The 22,966-nt window shown below is 44.9% G+C and overlaps 1 protein-coding gene across 8 annotated transcripts in view; it reads left to right on the top strand.

Moving 5' to 3' along the window:
- Positions 1-9,987: 9,987 nt before the first annotated feature.
- Positions 9,988-22,966, top strand: part of B3GNT3 (UDP-GlcNAc:betaGal beta-1,3-N-acetylglucosaminyltransferase 3) — a 31,052-nt gene continuing 18,073 nt past the window's right edge. For 2 of the 8 annotated variants that reach the window (XM_060232547.1, XM_060232543.1), the window contains exons 1-2: positions 9,988-10,203; positions 18,169-18,266. The gene's annotated coding sequence lies outside the window, so the exon portion shown is untranslated. The remainder of the gene's footprint in view (positions 10,204-18,168; positions 18,267-22,966) is intronic. The other 6 variants (XM_060232540.1, XM_060232542.1, XM_060232544.1 and 3 more) reach the window with 5 other exon arrangements.

The following is a 22,966-nucleotide window of genomic DNA, read 5'->3' as shown; positions in this document are numbered from 1 at the left end:
ACAGAGCAGAAATGGTGAGCTAGTGTGGAGTAGTAGTGGCTCAGTGTGTCAGACAAGGAAGAAGAAGATATTGGATTTATATCCCACCCTTCACTCTGAATCTCAGAGTGGCTCACAATCTCCTTTATCTTCCTCCCGCACAACAGACACCCTGTGAGGTAAGTGGGGCTGAGAGAGGTTTCACAGAAGCTGCCCTTTCAAGGACAACTCTGCAAGAGCTATGGCTGACCCAAGGAGCCCCAGGTTTGAATCTCCATTCTGCCATGGAAGTTTGTTGGGTGACCTCTGGCCAGTCACACACTTCCTGCCTAATCTACCTCACAGGGTTGTTGTGAGGATAAAACGGAGAAGGGGTGAATGTTGTGAGCCCCTTTGGATCCCCTTTTGGGAGAAAGGCAAAGTGCAAATGAAGAAATAAGGCCACAGAGCAGAAATGGAGAGAGGCTGCTTTCAGAAAATGTCTTGGAGACCTAAGCAGGACTTATTTGTGAGTAAAACCAGAAGGATTGCTGCTGGGCTTGGCAATTATGTCTTGGAAAATTCCTGAAAATTAAGGTAGAGCGGGATGTGGGAGGAGAGGATCTCAATAGGGTATAACCAGGGCTTTTTTTGAGCAGGAAGGCACAGGAGCGCAGTTCCAGCTAGCTTGGTGTCAGGGCGTGGGGCCTGATATGCAAATGAGTCCCTGCTGTGCCTTTTCTTTTAAAAAATCCCTGTGTGAAACAATGGTGACATCAGGGGTGTGGCCTAATATGCAAATGAGTTCCTTCCTGCTGGGCTTTTTCTTCCAAAAAAGCCCTGGGTATAATCATATAGAGTCCACTTTCCAAAGGAGGCATGTTCTTCAGGGAAAATGATCGCTGTTGTCTGGAGATCAGTTATAGTTCTGGGAGATCTCCATGCCCATAGGGTTGCCAGCTCTGGGTTGGGAAATACCCAGAGGTTTTGAGGGTGGAGCCTGGGGGCTGAGGTGTTTGGGGAGGGGCGGGAACTCAGCAGGGTAGAATGCCATGCAGTCCACCTTCCAAAGCAGCCATTTTCTCCAGGGGAAATGATTTCTGTCATCTGGAGGTCAGTTTTAATAGCAGGATATCTCCAGGTGCCTGCCGTCTGGAGGTTAGCAACTCTACGGGAAGTTGGCAACCTTAGATGGTAGGAAGCTCAGTTTCCAGGTTTAAGCCCCCCTCCCCATCACACAGGAAGAAGGCCAGCACGGGCCCTTTCTCTGTCTTAGATCCTGGAGAATCACTGGAGCTTGCAACCCTAGAGTTGGTGCATACCAAACTGATGTTAAAGGGACAGCTAAGAAAGACCAATTCAAACGTTGGCAGCCCTAATTGTTCCTTGCAGGGAAGGGCTGGTGCCTTCTTGTTTGGTTGGTGTGCTCCCCTGAAGTATCTCCTAGCAGAAACAGCAGCAAGAGAGGGCTGGACTAGATGACCTTTTAGTTCACTCCGGCAGGGCTTCTTTGAGTTCTGGAGGATGTGGATGAGAAACAGTGAAATTCAGAGGGCCCCAGATTTTCTTCTGAGAGGACTTCAGCCAGCCTCCCTCTGCAACAAGTGGTCTAATCGCCTTTGATCTCTCTGTCGAGCTGCGGTTGCTGAGCTGCTGTCTCGGTTTTGCTCAGAGAGCCGAGCACAAATCAGGTCTGAAACGCTGCCTTGGCTGCAAGCTTGAAGGCGCCTTTATTGCAAGCAGTCATCAGTCTCCCCTCCCCCCTCTGCGATGTGGGGATTGGAACTCCTACCTTGCAGGATTGTTGTGAGGGCTGCAGCAAGGGGGATGCCTGCGAAAGGATCCTGCAGTTGCTCAGTGTTGAATTCATTATCTTGTTGGTTTTGAAGTGAAATCCAGGAAAGGGAGGAGGGTCCTCACCAACTCACAGAAATGCACCTGAAATTTATTTATTTATTTATATTTATATTTATATCCCGCCCTTCCCACCGAAGCGGCTCAGGGCGGCTTACAACATATAAAATCTAACATAGAACTGAGGTCCCAACATGGTACTTGTGGGCTTCCACTGACACCTTTCCTGGCACCCACCAAGTGTTTTTTTGGAAGTGGGTGGGGTCAGGAGGGGCTTTTGCCCAGCAAGGTTTCTGAATGGCCATTGGAGGTTTGGACAGATTTTTAAAAACAATGCTTTGGCAGCAGCTGCCACCATAGCTCAGGATCATCCCTGTGTGACTGAAGGTAAGCTGTGGCTGGCTGCGCCTCCTGAAGAAGCCATTTTGTGGCTATGCCGACCGTGCTCTGTCAGAATTCCAAAGCTGCCCACAGGCTCAAAAAGGCTGAGGAACCACTGCGTTAGGTTATGATAGAGATTAGAGGGCTTGATCTTATTTATTTACTTATGGTTCCTCTTTTTTGGTTTCCCCCTTCTTTGGGGAGAATATTTGTAAGATGCTGCACCAGTGGTTTCTCTCGCTGGTTCGGACTGTGAGAATTTAAGAAATAATGGCAATTATTGCTGGTTTTGTAAGCAGCTGAAAGCTCATTCCTTGCACGTGTGAGGGTATAATGGAGCAGAGTCCTTGGGCATAGAGTTGTATTTTGGGATTAGGGAATTGCTTGAGATTTTGAGGGTGGAGCCTGGGAAACCTGTTTTGTCCCAGGGGACCTTTAACACTTTCCTCTTCTTCCCTCTTAACAAATGTACGTTGGATCATAAGCTTGTGTTGCCTGCAGAGAGCCATTGCTCCTTATCAGGCCACGAAGAACTTAATTTGGATGGGGGTTCCCTTCTGCCTGCTGTTAACCTTTTAGTGTGGCTGCTCCAGAGCTTTGACTAGGTGTAGCTAAGGGGTGCACCAGCCTGATAGAAGATTATGAAATTTCTGGGAAACAAGCTGTTAAAAATCATCATCATCATCCTTTATTGGCATAAAAGAAATCAATAATGCAGAGTAAGAGGATTATCAAGTTATACAGAATAAAAATTACCCATAAAATACAAAAGATAGTTAAAATTTAGAAACATCGTTACCAATTAAAACTATGGTTACAGAATCCTTTGATGTATTATGGTGGCCGGATAAATGAACTTGGCTACTATTTCAGTGTTTTCCAGGGAGAAATCGCTCAGGAGCCTACAGACTTTCGAGGCGTCCGAGCAGCCTCCTGATTTCTCTAAAATGGGACGCAGAAGTGAGTTACAAAGCTGTGAATATAGCAAACAGTGGAGCAAGACATGAAGGACTGTTTCAACAGATGTGTGGTCACAAGGACAGTATCTAAGGGAGTAGGTTGTCTTGTTAAATCTGCCGAGAAGTATGGCAGAGGGCAGAGGATTACATCTAGCAAGAGAGAAAGCTCTTCGGTGCTGGGGTGTCAATAAAAGGGAAAAGTATGAAGCCATTTTCCCCATGGTGAGAGGACTCTCAAAACACAGCGGAGAACAAGTTTTATTGCCCAGACAATGTAATTCCTGGTGTTCAGTGTCCAAAAATCTACTTTTAATTTGGTAAAAAGCTGCCGAAAACAACAGCGTGGACAATGATTCCAGGGATAGGCCCAAAGCTATTAAAGATATGACTGGTAGATTTCCATTTAAAGATCTTTCTTTCTTTCTTTCTTTCCCTTGCTAAAATATATCTGATAGAATATCTCCTGGCATGATAACTGATCTCCAGATGACAGAGATCATCCCTGGAGAAAAGGGCTCTGTATGAGGATGGATTGCCACCCTCCAGTTGGTGGTTGGAGAGCTCCTGGGATTACAGCTGAACTCCTGGCAAAAGAGGTCAGTTCTTCTGGAGAAAATGGTCACTTTGGACTTGGAAATGTGCACCAGAGGATTCCAGTTCCCAGTTGAAGGGATTAGACACTCATCGGCTGTGCTCTGCTCAGAAGGAGTAATTTCATTTTGTTTTCCTTTTGTTTTAACTTCAATACTTTTAGCTTTATTTTGCTTGTAACCAGGCCTTGGATTCAGCAGGCGCTCACAGGAGCCGAGCTTCTGAACCTTTCTGATGGTTCTCCCTCTTCCTCCCCACCTACCTTGTCCAATAACTAGTAGGTGCAGCTGCATAACAATCCCTGGATTAGGAGAGCAGGTAGGTAGCCAGCCACCAGGGGCTTTGCTACGCCTGCAGCACCCCTCATTAACCCCTGGAGAAGCCCATGTCACCCTTTCTCTACCTCTTATGTGATTTTGGGCGGCAGGTGGCTTGCTGGCCTTTTGACTGGGGGGGCGCAGCCCAGGAGAGCCTCAGGCAAGCAAGGCCTGCTTGGGCTGGCTGCATCTCCAAGCAGTCCAAGCAGGCCTCGCTTACCCGGGGCTCTCCTTTTTTGCATCAGGTTGTTTTTGGGGCCATATGCTAATGAGTTATGCTAATGAGCTCTGCCACCTATTTTTCCAAAAAACAACCCCTGCTTGTAACTCCCTCTCTTCTCCATTTTAGGAGGTGGGGGAGAAGTAAGGGTTTTAACAAGCAAGCAGTGCTGGTTCTGAAGCATTGTTGCAGGATCATAGAGTTGGAAAGGAAGCCCAGGGTCATCTAGTCCAACCCCCTGCACGAGGGCTTTTTTTGTAGCAGGAACTCCTTGCATATTAGGCCACACACCCCTGATGTAGCCAATCCTCCATAGCTTACATGGCTCTTAGTACAAGGCCTACTGTAAACTTCAGGAGGACTGGCTACATCGGGGACCTGACAGGGGTGTGTGGCTTAATATGCAAAGGAGTTCATGCTATAAAAAAAGCCCTGCCCTGCACAATGCAGGATGTTATGAGGCTGTGCTCCATCTCAAGGGCTTAATTTTTTTTTTAAATCTTGTGCTATCTTAGCTTTTATCCATTTATTTTATTGCCTTCTATCTCAGCGCTAGTGTCTTGCCTTTGCTCCATTTTACTGAGCTTTTGTTCTGGCCTGCTTTCCCCTTTTATCTGTGTTTTGTAGATTTGGTGTCGAAGTCTCCCTCCCCTCCCCCGTGGGGGATGGACATGTTAGGAGTGGGTATAAAAACAGTTTAAAGGGCTTCTCACACTGATTGCTCTCCTTCTGTTACTTTATTATTTTTTTAATTACTTTATTACTCTTTACCTCTCTCACACTCTTTGGCCCATTGCACGCACATCTTACTGCAGATTTTCAGAGCAGTAAACCTTTAATCTTGATTTCAGATTCTGTGCTTGCTTTACACACCACTCTTTTTCCTGCAGTGTATTTATTCTGAAGCTACAATTAAAAAAATACTTTTCTAAATCATGGTGGAATGTCACTTGTTGTGACACGTATGGAGTGGTAGCCAAAGGTTTTTTTTTTAATTGTGCAATTGCTCTATCACAGCTGTGCAGCGGTGTCCAACAAGCACCTTCCATTTCAATCCTCATGGTTCACATTTTGTGCATGTATCTTAGTGTTAGTTCCTTGAATGAAAGGGAACAGAAAGGAAAGCAGGCAAAGGGGGGGGGGGGGAACCTCCACTGTTGAAACTGACCAGACTTTTTCTGAAACTAAAAAGCAGCTGCGAAGCCCCATCTTCCATATTCCTGAGCACTAGGGGATTCTCTGCTGTGTTATCAGCCATTGTGAAAAGTGGGAAAGAGTCACCCAATCTCATAATATGGGGGAGCATGTTGAGTGTACAGAATGCATGGTACAGAACCATGGTAGAACAATGACAATGGCATTGCAAGCTGTGATAGTTGGCAATGTGTATGTGTGTGTGTGCATGTGCATGCCCCTGTGCAAAGTCAGCTGCAACTCCACCAAGTTTTGCACTAGGCTGGAATTTGTATGGGGGAGGGGCCTTGGCAGAAGCTCTAGAGAACTGTTTAAATCTTGTGCCACTAAACTGGAAAAAAAGGGAGGTACTTTCACCAATACCCTAACACAGCTGCATATTAACACTCATGAGAGCCAGTTTGGTGCAGTGGTTAAGTGCATAGACTCTTATCTGGGAGAACCGGGTTTGATTCCCCACTCCTCCACTTGCACCTGCTGGAATGGCCTTGGGTCAGCCATAGCTCTCGTAGGAGTTGTCCTTGAAAGGGCAGCTGCTATGAGAGTCCTCTCAGCCCCACCCACCTCACAGGGTGTCTGTTGTGGGGAAGGAAGATAAAGGAGATTGCGAGCTGCTCTGAGATTCGGAGTGGAGGGCAGGATATAAATCCTCTTTCTTTCTTTCTTTCTTTCTTTCTTTCTTTCTTTCTTTCTTTCTTTCTTTCTTTCTTTCTTTCTTTCTTTCTTTCTTTCTTTCCTCTCTCTCTCTCTCTCCTCCCTTGCAAATTTGCATAGTTTTCTCTTTGTTATTTTCTAATGTGATCCTGCACACTTGTCATGATATTGATGGTTTTTAAAGCCTGTCCTGGGCAGGGCCGGATTAACAATTAGGCCAAGTAGGCACTGGCCTATGGGCCCCCATGCCTTTAGGAGCCCCGGGCCAGCTCCCCCCACTCCCGGTTTTCCCCCTGCTTGCAGCCTCCCAGCCTGCACACACAGCCAGCAACTGAGCCACTCTTTGCCCGACTTGCCTGGTGTGGCTGCTGCTGGCATTGTCACCAAGTTTGCCTCTCTCTGTTTCTCCCCTACAGCTTTGTCAAAGGGGCTTTTGAGGAGGTGCCTGCAGGCTGCAGTGGGGGCCATGGGGGGCGGGGCAGGCACTGTGACTAATTTGACTGCCTCTGAAATTTTGACTGCCTAGGGGCTTCCATAGGGTTTAATCCGGCACTGGTCCCAAGTGCATTGCACAAAACTATGGCCATAGAATCCTGGTTTGGACTGCAGTTGCAGCAGATGGCTGAAACAGTGACTCTAAAGACACTGAGGTTTTAAAGGTTTTTAAAACAAGTTTTAACTTCTCTTTTACTCTACTGAAGATCTAATTTTAGCATTGCAGCTAATTTTAGCATGACAGCTGTGTGGCTAGGCAATTTGCCAACCCAGATAAGATAATTAGTTTGTTTTACATTAAATGCTGGGTGACTAAGCGAACTCCAGGGAAATCCTCCTAGCACCGAACAATTTAAGTTTGTGGTTTTAATGAAAACTTCTTCTTGGGAATCTAAAACTACTAAATGAAGTAACTCCCTACAGAAATCACCAGACATACTTTTACACTGCAATTAGAAGAAATGAGGCCTCAAAAGCATGTGAGAGAACTGGAAGAGGTAATATCCCCTGTCTCCAAACAATCAAAGACTGGTGATTACTTTATGACAGCTAATATTTGCTCCCCTCAAAGTTTCAAATCCCAGTTTCTAACCACTTCTCATTACTGACAAAGGCTCCTAACAACTGGATGTGAAGTCACCTCGAAAGTAAGATATTTGGGTGTAGAGATCATGATGAAAAATATAGATCTGTTTAAAAATAACTATGATAAACTTTGGCGTAAAATTGAAGCCCATGTGTTGAAATGGAATAAACCGAACTTGTCTTTTTTGGGCAGGATAGCTGCCGTGAAAATGAATGTCTTACAAGAATGTTGTTCCTCTTCCAAACAATTCCAATTGTGAAAGATGTTAAACAATTCAATAGATGGCAAAAAAAGATTTCTGAATTTGTATGGGCAGGAAAGAAACCAAGAATCAAAAGGAAAATACTAATTGATGCAAAAGAACGAGGAGGTTTTCAGCTGCCGGATCTTAAATTATATCATGAAGCAGTATGTTTAGTATGGCTCAAGGACTGGATAACCTTATCCAACCAGAAGTTATTGGTGTTAGAAGGTCATGGAAATCTATTTGGTTGGCATGCATATTTGTATTATGGGAAGGAGAAGATAGATGGTTTCTTCCAGCATCATTTTATAAGAAGTTTGTTGAATACTTGGAAAAGATATTTTAAATATGGTGATGAGAGGAAACCACTGTGGATTGTACCAATGGAAGTTATAAAATGGATTTCTGACTCACAGGAAGACAAACGGGTTACATACAAACAATTGCTAAAAATTAAGGGTGGCAAAGTAGAATTAAAAGCAGAGGAAGAACTGCAAGACAAATTTAATTGGTTCCAGATGCTACAAATTAAAAGTTTAGTGGATAAAGATATCAGGACTACAGGTATAAGGCAAGATCAGACAGAAATGGAAAAAATGCTATTAGGGGAAGATGAAAAGTTGATTGCAAAGATGTATAAATTGTTATTGAAATGGTCTACAGAAGACGAAGTAGTAAAATCTCAAATGATTAAATGGGCTATAAATATGAATAAAGAAATTTCAATGGAGACATGGGAACACCTATGGAAGAACTCTATGAAAATATCAACATGAAATAATATAAAAGAAAACTGTTTGAAAATGCAATACAGGTGGTATATGACACCTAAGAAGTTAGCAAATATGAACAAGCAGGCATCTGATTGGTGTTGGAAATGTAAAAAGCATGAAGGCTCTTTTTACCATATGTGGTGGACATGTGAAAAAAAAAGCAAGACAATTTTGGCAAATGATTCAACTAGAGATGTCGAAGATTTTGGGTTATGCTGTTAAAAGGGCGCCAGATACCTTTCTGGTAGGATTACAAACGGAAAGTTTTCCGAAGCAAGACAGGACTTTGGTGTGGTATATGTTGTCAGCTGCAAGAACATTGTTTGCACAAAGGTGGAAGCAAGCTGAAATACCAGATAAATGGGACTGGATTTTAAAAACTTTACGTTGGAGTGAAATTGATAGACTTACTAGACTCTTGAAAGACAGGGATGCAGAAAAATTTAAAGATGAATGGAAGAAGTTTCAGGACTATATTGAAAAGCAATGGAGAGTTAAGAGACATTTGGTGGTTTTTGAAAGTATAACCTGAAATTGGGGAAAATGGGAGAGACAGGTGATTAGAAAGAATTTTTTGAATCAATATATGATAGCCCCTTTTATTAGCAGTTAGAAAATATAGTGATAATTACAACAAACAGTTATAATTGGTGTGATAATAGATCGATGAAAGATAAGTGTAATACTTAAAAAAATAGCTATAACTGGTGTGATAATAGATGAAAGATAAGTGTAATACTATGGGTGAACTAAAAGGTTAAGGTGATAATGATTTAGTATATTGAGATAAATAAGTTCAGGATGTGCTAACAATGTCCTGAAGGAAAGCTAGAAGACTCGAATTATAAATAGAGATATAGAGATGTTATTAGATTTTATGTAAGTTTTATAGTGGAAGATTCTAAAACAGATGTTACCTTAATTGTTTTTTCTCAATAGCTTGAAGCACCGACGGAAGTCAAAGAAAAGAGGTGGGGGAAGTGAGAAAAAAAAAAGAAAATGTGTAATGTATAGATAAGGATTGAAATATTGTTCTCCCCCCCTTTTATCTTTTTTTATTATTTGAAATACATTTCAATATATTGCAAAAATTTAATAAATTTGATTAACACACACAAAAAAGCCCTGCTAATACAGCATTATACACGAGTGAGATCCCACTGCTCCCAGGCTTTTTTCTGAAATCTCCAAGAATTTCCAAACCCAGGCTTGGCAACCCCATGTGACTGTGCTCCAAACTCCACCCAGCTCTGGTTGCCTCAGAGTCAGAGTTGCCATTCTCCAGGTAGCATTTGGAGACCTTCCCTATTACAAGTGTTCTCCAGATGACCAAGATTAATTCCCCTGGAGAAAATGGCTGCTTCAAAGGGTAGACTCTGTGGTATTGTACCCAGCTGAGATCCCTCCCCAATCTCCACCCTCCACCCTCAAATATCTTCAAGTATTTCCCCACCCAGATCTGGCAACCCCTAAATCTGAGAGATCCCCTCCCCTTATTTATTTCTTTACTAGCTGGTTTATGAACATTTCTTCTTGTTTGAGGTGGGAAAAATGGCTGATCCCCCCCCCCCCCCGTTTCTTTAAAGCTCTACCTGGAAATGCAGCAAAATAACTGTTCTTGATCATTTGTACGTTTGGGATGCTGAGGGCTACAAAGACATCTTTAACAGCTGACTTACAAACATTTCTGCTTGTTTGAGGTGGGAAAATGGCTGATTTCTCCCTCTGTTTCTATAAAGCTCTACCTGGGAATGCAGCAATGTGCTTGTGGGGAAGGCTGCCTCTAGGCAAATTCATCTGGGTATCACCAAGCCCCACCTTCCTCAGCTGGGCTGGGCCTTCCTCTCAGGTGAGAGTTAAGCTCAGGTGTGTGAGGGAAGGCTGAAAGGCAACATTTCCTGCTAAAGAGACGGAATAAGAATTCCAGGTGGATCTGAGGCAACATTTCCTGCTAAAGAGACGGAATAAGAATTCCAGGTGGATCTGAGGATCTCTTGGATTTACATCATATGAAGTGAGCTGTGTTTCTCAAAAGCTTAATGCTACAGTAAAATTTGTTAGTCTTGAAGGGTGCTGCTGGACTCTTTACAATATAGTTTATCACCAGTGTTCCCTTTAAGCTGCAGAGTCTTGTGAGCAAAAATTCTACTTTGTGAGCTAGTGGTATTAAAGTTGTGAGCAACTGCATAAATTAGTGTGCTCTGGGGTCATCCTTCCTGAGCTAAGATAAAATGTGTGAGCGGGAGGTGAAAAATCTGTGAGCTAGCTCATGCTCACTGAGCTTAGAGGGAACACTGGTCATCTCCAGACTCCAGAGACCAACTCACATGGAGAAAATGGATACTTTGGAGGGTGGACTTCATGGCACTGTAGTCTACTTATGTCCCTCTCCTCTCCAGGCTCCATCCCCACATCTCCAGGAGATTCTCAGCTTGGAACTGGCAGCCCTGTGCCCCTCACCCCCTGCCAGTGGGGACCTGGCAAACCTCTTTGTGACTTTTGAAAGTCGGTCCTAATTTTTTTTTTTAATTGAAGATTGGGTTTGCTGACTAGAACAGATTTATGCCTGGCAAGGCCTTTGTGTGGAAAAGGTGTATGCAGTTTTGAATCATCCTTCCTGTATCTCCTTTGGGGGCTTTCTTTCCTGTTCTGAGTTTGTTGTCATGTGAGGCTGCATTCGCTGTCACGCCCCACATATCTTGTAGAAGAGAAGTTGTGTAATATTTCCACTGAAGTGCAGCTGGGGTTAAGTGAGAAAATATAGAGACTCCGAGTGTGAATTCTGCTGCTTCTTTGGAAGCCGAGCTGCTTCCAGGGGAAGGGCTGAGGTTAGGCTGCTGGCCTCTGGTGCCAAACTGTGCCTGAGGGATAAGGTTAGAAGGTGTGGCAAGCTTCTACCTCTGAGGGCATTACAGAAAGGTGTGGGACAAACACAGAAATCTCTGAAGGCCTCTTGAATACACAGGAAACTGCCTTATATTGTATCAAACTGTTGGTCCACCAAGGTAAGTATTGTCCACTCAGATTGGCAGCGGCTGTCCCCGTGGCGCAGAGTGGTAAAGCTGCAGTATTGCAGTCAGAACCCTCTGCTCGCAACCTGAGTTTGATTCCAGCGGAAGCTGGTTCAGGTAGCCGGCTTGAGGTTGACTCGGCCTTCCATCCTTCTGAGGTCGGTAAAATGAGTACCCAGCTTGCTGGGGGGGAAAGTGTAATGACCGGGGAAGGCAATGGCAAACTACCCCATAAAAGGTCTGCCGTGAAAATGTTGTGAAAGCAGCATCACCCCAGAGTCGACAATGACTGGTACTTGCACAGGGGACCTTTCCTTTTTTCCCCCTCCAGGGTCAGGGTCTTTCACGTCATCTCTTACCTGATCTTTTCAATTGGAGATGTTGGGGATTGAACCTGGGACCTTCTGCATGCCAAGAAGGCTCTTCCATTGAGCCACAGCCACCTTCTTTGCAGTAGTGGAGGTAGGTGTCATGCAAGAATGGCTAGCTTTTAAAAGTGGTTCCTTTCACTATCTGTCAGTTTGGTTTGTGGGCAGTGTTTAGCTTCAGGCCATGGAAAGGGGTGCCATTCTCCAGGTGGGACCTGGGATTACCCTGGAATTGCAGCTCCTCTCCAGAGATCAGTTCCCCCTGGAGAAGTTGACTTCTTTGGAAAGTGGGACTCTATAGCATTGTACCCCACTGAGGTCCCTGTTCTTCTCAGGCTCCATCCCCAACTCTCCAGGAATTTCTCAACCTGGATCTAGCAATCCTATCCCCCCCTCCCACCAGTAGCCAGGGTGAAACCTGGTAACCCTACATGATACAAACTCATAAAAATGCTATAGAACAGGGGTGGCCAAACTTGCTTAATGTAAGAGCTTTATAGAATAAATGTCAGATGTTTGAGAGCCACAAGATAGGGAAGGAAGGAAATAGATGGAAAAGGAGAGGAAGAACAAAAGCAAATTTAACTTTAAATGCATTTTCCAAGCCACTGGCTGGCTTGGCTTAGAGAAGTGATTTAAAGAGAGAAATGCCTTTTCGAAGCCAACAGGGCAGTGGGATTTCAAGAGCCACCCAATATGTGTGAAAGAGCCACATGTGGCTCCCGAGTCACAGTTTGGCCACCCCTGCAATTGAACTTGGGATTTGAATCTTGGCGGCCAAGACCATTTGCTTGTATGGACGTCTTCTCAGGGACAGAGAGAGAGTGTGTGTGATAGTTTATGTGAGAACACAGAAAATTTTAAATATAAGCAATACGATGTTACAGGGAACACAACACTTAGCATTTACATACAGCTGTCCAGTTGTCTGTATATTATTTTGTATTAATTATTACAACAATTGTGTCAGGTAGGGTTGTGAGTTGGGAGAAAAATATCATGTCTGCGTAACAGAAACAGATTAGTGTGTGGAAAGCTTTTCATGACACTGAATTAAATAACATCACTGAGTAAATATCTTTTCCTTAAGCCTCTGTGAAAGTGAGAGGATATTTTTTCACCAGGCCTGTTAGCAACCTTTAAAGTAGGTGGAAATTGCTGTACACAGAACTGGGAGTGGGGATGGGCAGAGCTTGCTCAGGGTCACCCGACGGATCTCCCAGGCATGGCAGAGATTCAAACTGACATCTGCTTGGTCCCTTCGGGGAAGGATGGTGGCTCAGTGGTAGAGCATCTGCTTGGGAAGCAGAAGGTCCCAGGTTCAATCCCTGGCATCTCCAAAAAAAAAGGGTCCAGGCAAATAGGTGTGAAAAACCTCAGCTTGAGACCCTGGAGAGCCGCTGCCAGTCTGAGAAGACAATACTGACTTTGATGGACCAAAGGTCTGATTCAGTATAAGGCAGCTTCATATGTTCATATGTTCTTTGCTCCAGGTTTACATAATTTATTTTACATTTTGGCGTCTGGCTTTATTCTGGTTTTCACTGAGGAGCAGCTGTGTTATGCAGGGCAGTTTAGTTTCGCTTCTAATACTGGACATATTCATAGAATCAAAAAGTTGGAAGGTGCCTAAAAACCATTCAGTCCAACCCCTTGACAAATAATCACCCCATCTCTGCTTCATTGCCTCCAAGGAGCGCTAAATCACAACATCCTTGGGCAACCAGTTCTACCACTGGACTGCCCTAATTGTTAAAATGTATTTTCCTAATACTTGCTAATACCTCCCCACCCGTAATGTAAACCTTATTATTCAGATGGTATGCTGAAAATTTAGTGCATGTACCTTAAGAAATAGTCTCACTAGGATTTTTCACTTCCCTATGTCAAGCTTTTGAGCTGATCTTGGCAGCCCTAAAAAGTTAGAAACTAGCAAGATGGACCTCTAATCCAGTGAAGATGACTTTGAGAAAGTTTTTTGCAACTCCTCAAGGATGGCTCAGTCAATGGATATTAGAGCTTCCACATGCAGACACTTTCTCTGTGTGGGTAATTTGGGCCAGGGATTATTACACTGATGAGTGAGAGTGATAGCTTGGGGGAGGTCTCCACTTTCCCACCATTATTGCTGTAGTTTGGACCTTGCTGTGAAGAGAGAAGAGGGTAGGGGACTAACTATACCAGCAGAAGACCCAGTGCTTATCTCAGGAGCCAAGATGCCAGCTCAGAGGATAGCAACTGACACAAGTAGGGTTGCCAGGTATGCAGTTGGAAATAAAACCAAAAAGTAGAGACCAGCAGAATACTATAAGTAAGTCAATAAAGCTGAATCACCCAGTTAAGACACTCATGAAATACACCAGCCAATAAACTGGATTCCACGCTGCCTAAAAATGTCACAGACAAAACTGCGACCTTATTCCCTTTCTAAAAAGCACCCTACAGTTTAATTCTGTTTCACCATATTCCTGATCTCTTTATGCCCTGAACAGGATGGCCCAGGCTAGCCTGATCTTGTCAGATTTCAGAAGCTTGCCAGATTTTGGAAGGGTGGGCTCTAGTTAGTACTTGGATGGGAAACCACCAAGGAAGGCCAGGGTTAAGAAGAAGAAGAAGATGACTGCAGATTTTTTGCAACTCCTCAAGGATGGCTTTGGGGGTGGACCAGGAGACATTGGGGCGGAGCCAGTAGCAAGGGTGTGACAAGCATAACTGAACTCCAAGGGAGTTCTGGCCATCACATTTAAAGGGATAGCACACTACTTTTCTCTGAATAGAGCCCTGTGGTGCAGAGTGGTAAAGCTGCAGTGTTGCAGTCAGAACCCTCTGCTCATGACCTGAGTTCGATTCCAGAGGAAGCTGGTTCAGGTAGCCGGCTCGAGGTTGACTCATTCTTCCATCCTTCTGAGGTTGGTAAAATGAGTACGCAGCTTGCTGGGGGGGGGGGGGGGGGAAGGGTAATGACCGGGGAAGGCAATGGAAAACCACCCTGTAAAAAGTCTGCTGTGAAAATGTTGTGAAAGCAGCATCACCCCAGAGTCGAAAACGACTGGTGCTTGCACAAGGGACCTTTCCTTTCCTTTTCCTTCTCTCTGAATCAGAGTCTCTGAGTGGCTTACAATCTCCTTTATCTTCTTCCCCCACAACAGACATCCTGTGAGGTGGGTGGGGCTGAGAGCGCTCTCACAGCTGCTGCTAGGGTTGCCAAGTCCAATTCAAGAAATATCTGGGGACTTTGGGGGTGGAGCCAGGAGACATTGGGGCGGAGCCAGGAGCAAGGGTGTGGCAAGCATAACTGAACTCCAAGGGAGTTCTGGCCATCACATTTAAAGGGATAGCACACCTTTTAAATGCCTTCCTTCCATAGGAAATAATGAAGGATAAGGGCATCTTCTTTTGGGGCTCATAGAATTGGACCCCCTGGTCCAATCATTTTGAAACTTGGGGGGTATTTTGGGGAGAGGCACTAGATGCTATACTGAAAATTTGGTGCCTCTACCTCAAAAAACAGCCCCCCCAATGCCCCCAATATCTCCAGATCAATTCCCCGTTATAACCTATGAGAATGGATCTCCACATAGGGAATAATGAAGTGCCCAGCAGACATTTCCCTCCCCTCCCCCACCCTGTTTCTGGCGACTCTGAAGAGAGGGATTGGCATCTCTACTCACGAGTTGCTGCCAAGTAACACAGACACACCATCCAAAGAGGAAGCCTTTCCAATCGGAGACTGAAAAAGTCCTGGAGCTGGAAAGTCCCATGGTGGCTGTGGGGGCGGGGCTTCCCCCTGCCGGCCAGCTGACTGGGGGCGGGAAGGAGCCTGGGAAAGCGGAAGAGCCCCCACCGGGACCTGGGGATTTGCAAGTCTAGCTGCTGCCTTTTCAAGGACAACTTCTGCCAGGGCTATGGCCAACCCAAGACCATTCCAGCAGCTGCAAGTGGAGGAGTGGGGAATCAAACCTGGTTCTCACAGATAAGAGTCTACACACTTAACCACTACACCAAACTGGCTCCCTCCAAAGGAAGGTAACAACAAACCATATCTGTTAGTCTCTTGCCATGAAAACCCTATGGGATTGCCATAAATTGGCTGTGCCTTGACTACGTTTCACACACTCACACAATCTATTCGGGTTGCCAGGTCCAACTCAGGAAATATCTGTGGACTTTGTGCGTGAAGCCAGGAGTTAGGTTGTGTGACAAGCATGACTGAACTCTGAAGGGAGTTCTGACCATCACATTTAAAGGGACTATGCTCCTTTTAAATGCCTTCCTTTCATTGAAAAGGATGGAGGGGGCACCTTCTTTTGGGGCTCATAGAATTGCCCACCCTGGTCCAATCTTTTTGAAACTTGGGGAGGGATTTGAGGAGAGGTACCAGATGGTATGCTGAAAATTTAGTGCATGTGCCTTAAGAAACAGTCTCCCCAGAGCCCCAGATACCCACAGATTGATTCTCTATTATACCCTATGGGGATTGGTCTCCTTAGGGAATAAGTGTTCAGCAGACATTTCCACCCCACCCCCCCACTTCTGCTAACTCTGAAGTGGGGGGAAAGGCCTCCAAACCAGGGGATCCCCTGCCTGCAGCTTCGAATTGGAATAATATGGGTAGGCTCAGTGGCTGTGGAGAGCGCCACGTGGCACTGGGGGGATGTATGTGCTGAATTTTTTTTAATCGATATTCCTGTTATTCTAAAACAATTTTTCATTATTTAAAGGGAAATGGTGGCATCCCTAATTTTAAAAGTCTGTTTAATTTTTTTTGTCCTGATGAGGTTTTGGGTTGCCAACTCTGGGTTGGGAAATATCTGGAGATTTGGGGGGTGAAGCCTGGGAAGGGTGGGGTTTGGAGAGGGGAGGGGCCTCAGCAGGGTATAGTTCCATAGAGTCCACCCTCCTATGCAGCCATTTTCTCTAGGGGAACTGATCAACTGTAATGGTGGAGGTCTCCAGACGCCATCTGGAGATTGGCAACCCTAGATGCCCCCCCCCCCTCTCTGCAAGAGGACAGCATTAGAACAAAGATACTGGGGCTGAAAATTGTCCATGTTTTCACACACCTTCCATGTAGAACAATAGAGGCATCTTGGGATGACACTGGTGTTTGACCTTGGGCATGAGGAACTGAACTGAATGCCCACTTGTGTCTCTTCATAAATTTGGGGTGGGAGTTTTTGACTCAGAAACCAGGGCCTGGAACTGAGTTAGCCACCTGGGCTTTGATTAAAAAAAAATGAAGCTCAAGAGAAACTAGGGTGGCAGTTGTAGTCACTTGTAAGGAGATTTATCTGGGAGAACTGCATTTGATTCTCCACTCCTCCACATACATCCATTGAGTCAGTCGCAAGTTCTTGCAAAGCTGTTCCTCTCGAGCAGTTTCTAGGAGAGCTCTCTCAGCTCCACCTACCTCACAGGGTGTCTGTTGTGGAGAGGGAAAAGTGATTGAAAGCTGCTCTGAGACTCTTTTGGGTAATGAAGGAAAGGAAAGGTCCCCTGTGCAAGCACCAGTTGTTTCCGACTCTGGGGTGAAGTTGCTTTCACAGCGTTTTCACAGCAGACTTTTTATGGTGTGGTTTGCGATTGCCTTCCCCAGTCATCTACACTTTCCCCCTAGCAAGCTGGGTCCTCAGTTTACCGACCTCGGAAGGATGGAAGGCTTATTCAACTTCGAGCCGGCTACCTGAAAAACCCAGCTTCCACTGGGAAACGAACTCAGGTCGTGAGCAGAGCTTAGGACTGCAGTACTGCAGCTTTAACACTCTGCGCCACGGGGCTCTTAGTGGGTAATGAAGGGTGGGGTATAAATCCAATCTCTTATTATTATTCTCAAGAAACTGGCCCTGCAGCTTTCTGAGTTAGAGAACATGCTGGGGTTATGTTTCTGTGTCTACCTGTTACCTAAGGAAAACTGTTGCTGTTTTCCTAATACAGAAATGGCAGCAGGGAGACGGTTAAGGCTGGGTAAAATCTTGGACCCCAAGTGGAAGTCTTTGCAGGTCTCATTTCCTCCTCTGTTTTATTTACTGGGCTTGATATGAGGATGAGGTTAGCATAGGCAGAAACACTAGCTTCATCCAAAACTTCCAATTCACCGTGTGAATGCAACATCCCCCCAATGAGAGAGTCTGCTAGAGTTGCCAGACTCCAGGTGGGGCCTGGAGATCTCCTGGAATTACAACTTATCTCCAGACTGCAGAGACCAGTTCTCCCCAAGAAAATGGCTGCACTCCAAACCTCAACCTCTGCAGGTTCTGCCTCCAAATCTCCAAGAATTTTCCAACCCAGAGTTGACACCCCTAGGTTCTGCTTAAGCAAGCCTCACCCATAGCTTAAGTCAGGGGTAAAATTCATCAGTTATGAGGGCCGAATCTGACATAAATGAGACCTGGCCGGGCCATGTGGTCATAAAATGTAATTCCAGGTAGCAGAGATATAAACTTTATAAAGGATACAGACAAACACAAGATTTTTTTTTTAAAAAACCCTGAAAATAAAACATGCTTAAAACATTTAGCATGGTCTTAAAGGTGCTTTCTTTGTTTTTCTCCCATGCAATCCAGGCTCTCAATTGCAAGCAGAGCTACTGAACAAGCCCCTTTTTATTGGCTGAGGCTCCTCCCCCTCCTGATCCTCTGAGGAAGGAAGGAAAGAGCCTGAAGTAAGTTATCCCTTTTCAACTTTACCCTCAAGGGAAGCCAGTGGAGAATATAGAGGCTTTGCTCTGCAGCTCCTGTGCGACTGAGCAAGCTTGGCAAAGCAAGCTATGATGCATAAGAACATAAGAGAAGCCATGTTGGATCAGGTCAACGGCCCATCCAGTCCAACACTCTGTGTCACACAGTGGCAAAAAATTTTATATATACAAACACACTGTGGCTAATAGCCACTGATGGACCTGTGCTCCATATTTTTATCTAAACCCCTCTTGAAGGTGGCTATACTTGTGGCCGCCAGAAGCAGAAGGAAGCAAGAGAGAGGAAGAAGGAAGCAGACGGCAGCCAGTTGCTCGGGGCCTGATTTGCCCCCTGGGCCGCATGTTTGACACCCCTGGCTTAAGTGTTATAATTTTAGCACCAGTGTTTTTTTTAAAAACATAACTCACATAAGAGAAACCAACAGAAACACAATTGTTCAGTTTAAGGTTTTGTGCACTGGGGTCGCAATCTTGAAAATGCCTGGAGATTTGTGGATGGAGTTTGGGGAGAGGAGGGAGTGTAGGGGGGATGCGATGCCCTATTCTATCCTCCAAAGCTACCGTTGGTTTCATGAGAGCTGGCCTCGCTCTGTGGTTTGGAGAGCAGTCACAATTCCAGGAGAACGTCAGGCCCCACCTGGGGATTAAGCAAACAAGTGAGTAACATGGATGAGATGAAACCAAATAAAGCAAAAGTCTCAGTGCACACAAATGACAAAACCAGTCAAATATCCCATTATAAATTGTGCAAATGATCAAGAATAGTTCGTTCCACAATATACTCTAAACAAACAAGTGCATAAAAAAGAACACATTAATATAATGAGGAACAGAGAATTTGTATCAGTCCAACCGGTAAGTCCTTTTGTTCTTGAACCCAGTCAATAATGTCTTTACAAGTGGATCTCTGCCACCCCAAGCCGTGTGGTGAATATAGGAGTGAAAGATAGCCTTAAACCTCAATTCAACTCTATTTCAACAATGATCCAAAATAAATTCTAAGAGGGGAACAATCTTGAGGAAGCAGATGGATTTTTGAATGTTCTCATCTTAGAATTTATTCTGGATCATTGTAAAGCTTGAATAAAGCCTCAGGAAAATGAGGCTCAGAATACCAGCTTTGTTCATTAGCTATAATCAGGGGTCATTTTGAAGAAAAAGAGGTGCTGGAGCTCATTAGTACAACTCATTTGCATATGCCACACACCCCTGACATCACTGGAAGGTGTACACAATTATATCAGCTTAGCATCTGCCTTACAATGCTTCTTGAATTAGAATTGTCATAATAAAACCTTACTCACATCATATTTCTGAAATTATTTTCTCCTATGTTGCCACAGTGGCATGATGAAGATTTCCATCTGTCTGCTTGGTATGTTTTGGTTATTTTTCCAATTTTTGTGGGGAAAACTATTAGAGAGTTTGTCAGATTTTAGAGTTCAGCAAAATTCTCACGGGGTTTGAACAATGGAGCCCAGAAGCAGGTGTTTTTGGGGGAAGGGTAAGAAAGAGTGAGCACAATAAAATTTAGAGGTTCAGGAGCTCTGCTCCTGTGAGCTCCTGGCCAAAATGAGGCCTGGCTATACTGCTGGAATTGAGTTGGACTGAAGTTTAAAGACTATCTTCACTGCTATATTTACCACACAACTTGGGACAACAGAGATTGACTTGCAAAGAAGTTATTGACTGGATTTAAGGACAAGAAGGCTTCCTGGGCTGAACTGATGTGGATTCTCTGTTCCTCATTATATGAATGGTGGATGTTCTTTTCTATGCACTCGTTTATTTAGAGTATATTGTGGAATTAACTATTCTTGATCATTTACATAATTTATAATGGAATATTTGACTGTTTTTGAAATTTCTGTACATTGAGATTTCATTAGACAGAGGCTTTTTTACTTTATCATTCCTATGACCTTGGGGATCCTTGGGCTTGTATGCTTACGCTTCTAGGGAACAAATCACAACGATTTTGAATGTTTCATGCTTCATACTTCCTGCATTTTTGCTTTACCCTTGTGTCTGTAACGCTGGGTTCCCCTCTCGTGTAAAATATATGCATTCTCATTATTTGTACAGTTATCCATTATAGGAATAAATGTAAGTGTTGTATGCATAGCTACTGTTATCAGGTGCTTACGAGGTATAAGCAAATCTATTAAACTGTAGAAACCAGACACTTGAAACCCTTAATGAAGCTAGATACAGGAATCCAGGATGTTTGCCCATTCCTGGAAATAAACTGAAGCTTGCGTAGGCAACTTGGGTTTGAAGAGCATGGGAGGGGGGCTGTTGTTGGCTGTCCAAAGGAACTAGTTGACCTCTGTGTGGGATGGAATATTTGACTAGGTGGACCACTGGTCTGATCCAGCAGGGTTCTTCTTATGTTCTTATGAGTCATCAACTGTCAAAAAGCATTCTGGCATTTTAATGTAGAGCAGGATTTTTTTTAAAAAATGTAGATTTCATTCCTGGGTCCTCCATCTTGTAGGGCATGTTGGTACTTTGGGCATTTTTAGGTCAGGTAAAGGGTGCATATACAATATGGTGGCCATGGGAGGTCGGAGCGAATCACAAAATGTTGGGAAATTCCAAGCCAAGCATGCTCCAGTGATGGAGACCATTTTTTTAAAAATGGTATTCCCTGCAGAGTTCATCTGGATTTTTTTGATGCCTGGTCTGAAGATGTAGAGCAGGAGTTCCCAACATGGTGTCCTCCAACAACGTTCCTGGTGCTTTTGGGAAGTGGGTGGGGCTAGGTTGGGTTTTTGCAGGCTTCTGATTGGCTGTGCAGACTAAAAGGTACACTGTTAAAAAAAGCTTCTGCCTGAAATGGTGAAGGGTTATATTCTCTCTAAGCTGAGTTAGTGTGAGCTAGGTCAGTTTTTTAACCTCCAGCTCACACATTTTTGTCTTAGCTCAGGAAAAATGGACACAGACCCAATGAATTTATGAAGTAGCTTGCAACTTTAATTCCAGTAGCTCACGAAGTAAAATTTGTGCTCACACAGCTTAGAGTATATATAACCTTGTTCCCTGAAATTCTGTGGCGGGCTCTGCCTTCCAGGCCACCCATTTTGTGGCTGGGCCTACCACCCTGGGGCAGAATTCCCAAGGTGCCCACAGGATCATAAAAGGTTGGGAACACTTGAGGTAGAGGAAAGCCAGGATTTAGGGTGGTTGCTAGCCCAGCAGTGGCAACCCCGTGGGGGTTTGGTGTGGTGCCTGGGGAGAAGGGAGGGTTGCAAGTCCTGTGATGTCACTTGTAGGTTAGGCTTGCAATTTGAGTTGGGATTTGGGGGTGGAGCCTGGGGAGGTCAGGCTTGGGGAAGGGGAGGGACCTCAGTGTAGGGCCAAGCCTCCAGTCCAGGGAGGGATTCCCCCGCCCAGAAGGTTCCCAACCCACCGGCTCACATTGGGCTGGTGGGGGGGGGACCTCCCCCACAGTTGCTGGCGTGCAGTGGCCACTCTAGGCATTTCCTGGAAAACTCTACGGTTTTCCTGGATGCTCTAGCCGCCCTGAGCCTGCTTTTGCGGGGAGGGCGGGATATAAATATAAAGTATTATTATTATTATTATTATTTGGGAGGGAAAACTCTATGGTACAATAGGTACCATAGTTTTCCCCTCCCAAATGGCTAGAGTGTCTGGAGAATGCAGGGGACTTGGCAACTGTACCTCAGTGGCTTATAATGCCATAGAGCCCACTCTCCAAAGCAGCCATATTTTCCAGGAGAAGTGATCTCTGGAGACCATTTGTAATTCTAGGAGATCTCCAGGCCATGCATGGCAGTCAGCAACCTTACCTAGAAATGACATCACAGCATCCATGATGCTCTAGGAATTTACACTATTTCTTTGGTGAAGTCCACCATGTTGATGATGTTGCCCTAGGAATGCCAGCTTTCAGGTGGGACCTGGAATTACAGCTCATCTTCAGACTCCAGAGATAAGTTCCCCTGGAGAAAATGGATGCTTTGGAGGGTAGACTTTGTGGCCTTCTACCCCACTGAGGTCCTTGTCCTCCCCAGACTCCATCCCTAAATATCCAGGAGTTTCCCAACCTGGGCCTGACAATCCCGTCATGGGCAACGGGGACCTGGCAACCCTCGTGGGTGTGGTAGGTTCCCTGTCTTGCCTAGGCAATTAGCATGCTTACCAGGATTGGTTCTTTGCTTTGGGGAAGAAGTAAATGGGGCATGGAGACCAAACCCTACTGGGAAAGGCTGAGGGGCTTGGGAGAATGGTTCTGAAATAGGGAGAATGAACAGAAAGACTGAAGGAGCGGATTTTTTTAAAAAACATATGGATTGGAGTGGAGAATGCTTCTTCTCATTAAGGGCTTACCAGCTATGAAGAAAGCTCCCCTCCCCTTTGCTCAGATAGAGGTGGTGTTGTCTCAGCTACAGGGGTCCTCAGCCTTTTGGAGCCTGTGGGCACCTTTGGAATTCTGAAGCCATGTGTGGGTGCAGCCACAAAATGGCTGCTATGGGAGGTGGAGTCAGCTACAAAATGGTCGCCACAGCTTACATCCAGTCACACAGTGAAGATTCTTCTACTGTGGTGGCAGCTGTTGCCAAAGCAACATTTAAAAAAATCTGCACAATTAAAGCTCCAGTGGCCAATCAGGAGCCTCGATGGACAAAGTTCCAGCTGGC

Source organism: Heteronotia binoei, chromosome 2 (assembly GCF_032191835.1).
Source record: "Heteronotia binoei isolate CCM8104 ecotype False Entrance Well chromosome 2, APGP_CSIRO_Hbin_v1, whole genome shotgun sequence".
In the NCBI taxonomy this organism is placed as follows: domain Eukaryota; kingdom Metazoa; phylum Chordata; class Lepidosauria; order Squamata; family Gekkonidae; genus Heteronotia; species Heteronotia binoei.
The sequence above is the reverse complement of the archived record's forward strand: the minus strand, read 5'-3'. Positions and strand labels throughout refer to the sequence as shown.